The sequence below is a fragment of the Equus asinus genome, chromosome 12 (assembly GCF_041296235.1).
Source record: "Equus asinus isolate D_3611 breed Donkey chromosome 12, EquAss-T2T_v2, whole genome shotgun sequence".
Classification (NCBI taxonomy): domain Eukaryota; kingdom Metazoa; phylum Chordata; class Mammalia; order Perissodactyla; family Equidae; genus Equus; species Equus asinus.
In genome coordinates, this window is record NC_091801.1 from 43,158,276 (window position 1) to 43,166,644 (window position 8,369).

Sequence of the window (8,369 nt, forward strand, 5' to 3'; positions counted from 1 at the left end):
TTAATTTAGAATATACTTTCATATTTATTTTTCGGCTAGACTTTTCCTAGGTACAGTTGTGGTGGACACTGAAGCCACACCAACTGGATGGCACACATTTAGTGACAAATTCTTAGAGGAATCCCAGCTGGAGTCCAAGAAAAAAACAAAGACTTGTCTGTCAACTCCCTGTGTTTGTGGGTTTATATTTCAGCCAAGTTTTTCACTGAGGGTTAGTTTTACTGTAGGGGTTTCATTGTGAAACACGGATCCTTCAGGGTCCCAGTACAGAGTTCCTCTTCCTGTAGGGATAGTAAAACCCAATCCTCTAGGTTCTAGAGAAGCTCCCCACCCATCCTCACATACCCATCAACTTAGGGAAGCGGTACACCAGCCTCAGCACTGGATGCTCATTGAGCTTGTTCTGAACTCCTTCTTCTTTGTGGAAAACGAGGCATTGTGCTTTCCTTTATATGACCTCAATTTTGCAGGTACAAGAATGCTTGATATAATTTGTCTTGCATATCCAGGCGTTTACAGTGGAAGGTTTTTCAGATTAGCTACTCATGCACAGTGCCATGCCTTATTTTATTTTTTGTTATGAACAAAAAATGGTGCCTTTAGAAAACATAGATAAGCATGTGGAAAAGATACAAAATTTCCATAAACCAGACGTCTATATATTACATTTTGAAGAGTTTGATCGATAGATTTTCAATCTTTTTTACTATGTATTTGTTCAAATCATGATAAATATTTTTATTTTACCAAAATTAAGTAATATCAGACACAGTGCCTTCTAACTCTTTTTACTTAAAGATACTTCATGGCTATATTGTCCATGTTATTAAACACAACATTTATTAAATACTCATAACTTTTATTGCCTCTATTTTGTACTATTGGATTACTTCAAATATTTTCTGTTAGTCTTCTAATATTGGATGGTTATGTTTCAAATATTTCAAAATTAAAAGCAGATTTGTGATGATTATCTAAATATTTTCTGATGTGTGGTCTATGTTTCGGCTTATGGTACCTGCTTGATTTCTCTCCAAGGGGAGGTGGTTTTGTATTTTAATTAGGCATGCATCTTCATTATGCACATCAATTTATATAGAACTATTTTAACCCACCACCGAACTTGATTGTCACGGTAGATGTGCTGCTTTAGTCAACTGGAAACAGAGTAGCTAAATCCCAGATACTCTGGAGTTGGACTGTCCAACACAGTAGCCATTAGCCACATTTGGCTATTGAACACTTGAAATGCAGATAGTCTGAATTGAGATATGCTGTAAAAGCCGGATTTTGAAAACTTAGTACAAAAAAAGAAGATCAAATATCTCATTACTAAGTGTACACTACGTACATATTGAAATGACAATACTTGGAAATATTGGCTTAACTAAAACAAATCATTAAAATTAATTTCACCCGTTTAGTCTTACTTTTATTTTTAGTGCTTAGGGGACTGCTGAAGGGCCAGATGGTGAATGGGAAGTTCCTTTTGATGGCGAAAGTACACAACTTTATTCCAAGTGGAGACAAAGGTTGGGGCTACAAGCTGAACAGGTGAAATCCAGTCACATTCGTCTCTCCATCTGACGTTGGGAATGGATCCACAGAATGGAGATGATGGTTTCACCCAAGTATTTTCACAATTAGGAGCTCCCTTAGGAAATAAATGCATATCTAGCCAGGAAAATAGTCCATTTTTATTTTGGTCTCACGGATATGTACAGGAGAAGAAATTAATAGTAAAATGGTGTGTTCATACATTGTTGTAGACTTTCAAAATACATTTTTAAAACAACAATTTAATGAAACACATTTATAGCACTTTTTCCATTCTTGAAACTTCCAAAAGTGACTTTTTTCAGATTGAAAACAAAAATGAATTTGCCTCAACTTTTGTTATATTGTTACTAATGAGATCAGAGTGAAAATTATGTCTTAGAAACATAATATCTTAAACATAATAATGATAATCTTGAACATAATAAAGATAATATTAAACAGTTGTCTTAAATTTACCAAATAAATAGTTGTGCTATTATAAGATAATACTATTCCTATTGTTTCTCTCTTTCAGGATCATATATGTAACTTCAAAATTAAATCATCCCTTTTAATTTTCTCTTTTCCACGGCCCAATATTTTCTCACAGGACACAATGTGTTATCATCATCTACCCTAAGTCTATCCTATTGCATTAGTAAGAAAAACCAACTTAACAGCAGCAGCAACGGATCGACGAGTATCTAAAAGCTACGGTGCCTGGCAGCACATTGTGAAACCCTCTGTCATGTGCATTATGGGTACATCAGCCCTTTATGTTCTCACAGAAACATCTTTATATCTACAAGTTTTTGCTGCAACTATCTACTTTTGTTTTCTAGCGTAGTACCATTCAAACTGCAATACCTGTTTTCACTCCATTTTCCAGAATGCCTAGGTACAGTTTTTGAAAGCACATTTTAAAAAATGTACATTGAAAACTTCTATTATGATCTTTTTTTGAAGTAGTGCACCTTTTCTAAAGTATTTTTAATTATTTTATATTTATAAAAATATATTTTGTAAATATCAAGTACCCTATAAAATATATGTATATTATGTTATTTAAATAGAACCTAGAATACTTGACATTCAACAAATATATACTGAATGAATAACTTTTTTGATGACTTTGGCAGTCCTTAGTGGTTGGCTAATCAATTTCCATCCCCAAGGATGTTCTGCCTCTCCCATCTACCAACTGTAGAGGCAGGCATAGTTAAGTCTCAGTGCGTCAGCCTCATTGCCCTTAGAGGGAATCAAATGACACAGCTATGGATAATAAGATGTATATGAAAGTCTGCAAGGGGTGGGCATGAGAAAACTTTTGCTTCCTTATGAACAGGGCAGCTATAGCTTGCACCATTCTCCCCGCTGCTTCCTGCCCTTTAAGGTTATTCTTACTGAAGCCATGGTGATCATCTTAGGGTCTTGGGGAGAGGCCCTGAGAATTGCAGATACAGAAACTGCAAGATTATTGAACTGCTGTGGCTATTACCATCACTACCAATTCTTCTTAGGTGATAAAAAATAAGAAAAAAACTCTAATTTGTTTAAGCCATTGCTAGGCAGAGTTTCCTTGATAATGACTATGATAATAAATAAGACAATGACCAAGATGAAAGTATTATTGAGAGCCAGGTTGTAGACATCACTCAAACACAGTGACCGCACCAATTCTTTGTTTTATCGCATTGCCTCCTTTTCCAGTCCTCTTTTCCAACTCTGCTTTCTTGGAAGGGAATTCATGAGCTGTAATACTTGAGGACATTCTCCTCTGTAGGTTTCAGGATTTTCTTATCTGCCATATTCACCACCCGTCCAGGAGCAAGACCAAAGAAAATCTGCCTTGGGTCCTTTCGAGTAGTAAGCACTTTGAAGAGTTCATCTTTAGTAACGTCAGGTAAAATATAACCATACTTCTGGGCGAGTTCAAGTCTTGCTTCAGGAAATTTGGCCGGATCCGCCAGGTCACCACGATTCTTTGCATCAGTATAATATGGCACCAGTGCTTCAGGTGGAAGCATTCGTTTTGGAATGGGTTGTCCACGCAGAAAGAATGGAACAGGTTTGCACAGAATTTCTAAAACAATTTTTAAATTAAAAAAAGAGAAATGCAAATGTTGACTATTTTATTTACATGATGATTTTCTTTTAATAACGGTATTTTATAATCATTAATTTTTAAATATGACCAAGATGAGAACTTAATTCCAAGAACTTTTTTAATTAAATAAGCTTGTTTCAAGTAAACAAATGGAAATGCTTAATTTTCAAAAGTTTGTATCTTGAAAGTCAGAGTTACTCCTGGGTTACCAACCATTAGTGAGTTTCTAGACATAGGTAACATTGTATTTAAGCCCTGTGTTCAAAAACAAAAACAAAACCTTTTTACGACCTACTGGCTGAGGTCTATCAGAGGACAGAGCCCCACCAGCCACAGCACTAATAAGAAATCCTGAAACAGAAAACAGAGGTGTCGAAAGGGCAAGTCAAAGAGCCATGAGGACTTTACAATCCTCACATGCAGCCAGCATGAGACAAAGAGGGAGAGAAGAAAATGACTGCAGAGCAAGCTTACCCAGACTTCTGGGATCACAGAAGGCTGTAGTAACGACACCACCACTCTCTTCGATTGCAGCAATGGCTAGTTCCGAAGCCAACTGTACTTCAATATTAACTTTCGCCTTAAAGGTATCAGCACCGTGTAACACGTCAAAATAGTCTGTGAGTAGATAGCTTGGCTACAAGTAAATTAACTATGGCAAGCTTCCTTTTTACACTGTGTTTTCTCCTCCAAAATGCCCACAATGTAACAGCAATTCTACTTCAAAGACTTCTGCTTTGAGGTCCTATCAAATAACATCAAATTCTTTTACATCTTCTAGGCCCCCTTCTTTTACCAATTTTCCTTCCCTGTGAGCAGAGATGACTATATTTTCACTTGATGTATTTCGTAGACACCAATATAAGCACCCATTCCCAGTACTTCGGTAATAGTTGGCTGTTTAACCCTCCTAACAACCCTATGACAGAATTATTGCTAAACCAACTTCACAGATGGGGAAACTGAAGCACAGAAAGGTTAAATAACTTGCCCAAAATCACAAAGCTAGGATTCTAACCCAGACAGTCCAGCCACAGTATGTGTTCTTAACCACCACATTACGCTGTAGGATACAGATCATGACTTATCTTCCTATCCATCAATAAGCAAGAGGCCAAGAGAAGGTTAAAGAGGGGGACGAGTGGGCTAGAATCAGCGAAAGAATAAAATATCTGAGCTTTGGAGGGGTCACCCTCTCTAGGAAAAAAGTGAGCAAAGGACAACAGAAATTCACTTTGCATTCGTTATTGACTTTATTACAGCCTCTAAACTGACAGAAAATAAGTTTACCTTTCCCTACCATGGTCAACACTGAAAAATGTAGTCCTGAACTTTTTTAAGTTCTACTTTTGATCACTTTAGTTAGGATGTGCTATATTTTAATTTCAAAACAGATTCTGACAAAAATAAAAAGATGGCATCATTACCATTCTTTATGTAGTGATAAGAATTTTTTCCTATTTTGGTGTGGTTGAAACAAGCTGGCTCCCAATCAAGTTCCTTTTATTAATTATGAACCTTTAATATATTTAAAAAATATTCCATCAATTCTAAGATACACTTTTTCCATCTATGATACCGACCTGCATTTTAATAATTATGGTACGTTTGACTCAATAAAGTAAGGTCTTGCCATATTATTTGTGATTTTTTTTTTTTCTGCTGAGGAAGATTCACCCTGAGCTAACATCTGTTGCCAGTCTTTCTCTATTTTGTCTGCGGGTTGCTGCCAGAGCATGGCCGTCGACGAGTGGTGTGGGTCTGTACCCAGGAACTGAACCCAGGCCACAGAAGGGGAGGGCGCCAAACTTAACCACTAGGCCACAGGGCCAGCCCCTATAATTTGTGATTTTTTAATTACTATTCCATAGATTGCTTGACCACTCCCCATCCTTGGACATTGGGGTTAGTTTCAGTATTTTAAGTATTATAAAAGCATTTTTAGGAATGTCTTTCTATCAGTTAGGTTTATTTTGTTTTTCCTTGAAAACATATCTTTCCAAATTGGTAATTTTATGCTGAAGGATCAGAAAGTCTTATTATCCACTATTTACTACAAATCTGAAATCAATTTACAGAGCTGTAAACGATGTGGAACTGTACTTACACAACCACTGCCCTGGTGTCGTTTTCAGGATTATTTTTGTTAGTTTAATAGACACATACCTGTGAGTTGCTGGGATGCGCAGTTTAACAGCTGAAGAGGTCACGGATTTTTCCATGTCAATTTACATGTGCATTCCCTTATACACCCAGAGTAGGATACTGAGACTTAATCGCATATTTGGTAATCTATCTTCAAATCATCTTATTTGAAAATCCTTTATCCATAAGGTTTACTTTTTCAAAGGAATCTAAAAGGTTTTTCCGTAAACATATGCCTCCCTCTAGTGGACACTAAGTTACTCACACAGTTACATTACTGACAACAAGAAGGAGGAGTAGTTACTTAACAACACGTTTATTTGCTTATGAAATTCCTGGCCAACTTCTATAAATAGAAAAGTCCTTTACTGCGATTAGAATTGGATTTGATCCCTTTCCTCCATAAATACTGAGTTATTATCATGAGCCAATATTTCCAATATTGCAAACATAGGAATGAATCACAGTACCTGCTCTCAAAGAACTTACATCACACTGAGGAAGACAATGAAAAATAAATGCATTACTTAGTAATAAATATCAGGTGTTCATATATTCAAAGAAAAAAATACTTCGGGCAGAGTAATGCAGACAGAGTACGACTATGGGGGAAGCGGGTGGGGGCTGAGTGTTCCTTTATAAAAGAAAATCAAAAAAGACCTTTCTGATATTATCAGATCTGAACAGAGAACCAAAGGGAGGGAGGGAACAAGCTGAACGGACACACGGGAGAAGAGCATTCCCGGACCATGGGAACAGAGGCCCCTCAACGTCATCATGCTGGCTTTCTAAAACCACAACTGAGTATAAACACAATCACCACTATGTAATGGTTATAACAATTCAAAAGGGATAAAAACAAAGGAGGCAGAGTATAGATTATATGAAAATCAGAAATAGCCTCCTATCTAACTCCAAAAATACTAATCCAGACTTACCTCCTCTACCAGCTGGACACCATAATCCCTTTTATATGGCTGGATGGTCACACCTCTCCCATTGACAAGCTGGGTTAAGTCAATAGGCTGAGTAGGATCAACTCGACCCAAATCAATAAGATACTGCAGCCTGTTGAGACTCAAAGGCTGATACTGGCGTCTGAAGCTACAAAACAAGAGAGTAACAGTTGGAAAACTCAACTCTCTTCCTCTAAGTTCTCCAAATCAACTTAAAAGTTTTGTTCTCTATTTTCCTCCAACAATTTAGATGGTAACAAAATAAGACCCTCCTGACTACAACAGAAACGTTATACTGCTTGATTTTTGGTAACGAAACAAAACCAGCATTTCCTTTATTTTGCTAAAAATAATTTGCCTCTTAAGCATTTTACTTCACTCATTTACACAAATCAACAAACAAATCTGGGGAAAATTTAACCCACTATCTGAATTATGCATTAATGGAACTCAAAGTAACCATGGTAGTTGTCATTTATTGGGTAATCACAATGAGCCAGGTTTTTATATATATTATTGCTAAGCCTCTAAACAACCAGGAGAGCAGGCATCATTATCTCCATTTTGCAGGCTCAATGTCTGGGCTTTTTTCCCTACTATTCCAAACTAATGGCACGACTAAAGATACTTCAGAGGAACAGGGGCAAAAGTTTGCTTCAAAGTGACTATCAATTTCTACCAAGCTATTTTTTAGGTGATTCTCAGCGAAAAACAGGGCTTTCTACTTTAAAAAGCAGAACAACCTACCTATGTCCTTCATTAAACCCGTATTTTGGGATTCGTATGTAAAATGGAGTCTGGCCTCCCTCAAAGCCCAGTCGGGGCCGGGTTCCTCTCTGTCGTTCTCCTTTATCTGTCGCCTCTGCCACATCTTCTACCTCTTCTCCGCCCCCTCGGTCGTCTTTCCTAAAGGAAAGAACAAAATTTTATGATCTACAGATGCCTTTTTATAAACTGTATCTCATCTTTTCGCTGTATATTTTTTGTTACACCATTTATTCATCCAACCAACCAGTACTAGCTAACACTACCTTGTGCCAAGCACTGTCCTAGCCGCTCTAGCGTCCAAACACTCTAAATCAGCATCTTTGCCTCTGAAGATGTACCTAATTCTTGCAACCAAAGTGCAAGCTGTGTTTCAAAGGCAAACTTCCAAGGATGGGATGGGGATAAGGATTCTACAACAGGCTCGAACGGAAAAAAACCTAGAGTTAAACATCCACAACAAACAAAGCTTACATGATAGTTAAGAAATTTTATTTTGGAATTGTAAATATGTCATTGCTACCCATATATTATTTTATTTAAAGATTAATTTTTAATAAAGAAAACATTTTTCTTAATTTACTTCCTGTCACTTCACGAAGGCAACGGACTGATTTTCAAAATTACAGTACGCCACCTAACAGCTTTTCTGGCTGTATTTAGTGATTTGAAGAGACATCTAACGGAATAAATCAATTCAACTCTTTCCCATGAAGCTATACTGGAAAAGTCCTTCATTTTAATTCCAATTTTGAACGGGACAATCATTTTGCAGTGCGACTTCGCTCCTACGCCCTAGCATAGTTATGCTTTTAAGTATAAACCGTATTACGAGTTGAGACCACGCGAGAAGATTT

The 8,369-nt window shown here is 36.9% G+C and overlaps 1 pseudogene; it reads right to left on the bottom strand.

Annotated features, from left to right (window-relative positions):
• Positions 1 to 548: 548 nt before the first annotated feature.
• The window catches only part of LOC139039911 (large ribosomal subunit protein uL15m-like), a 65,612-nt pseudogene continuing 57,791 nt past the window's right edge, over positions 549 to 8,369 (bottom strand).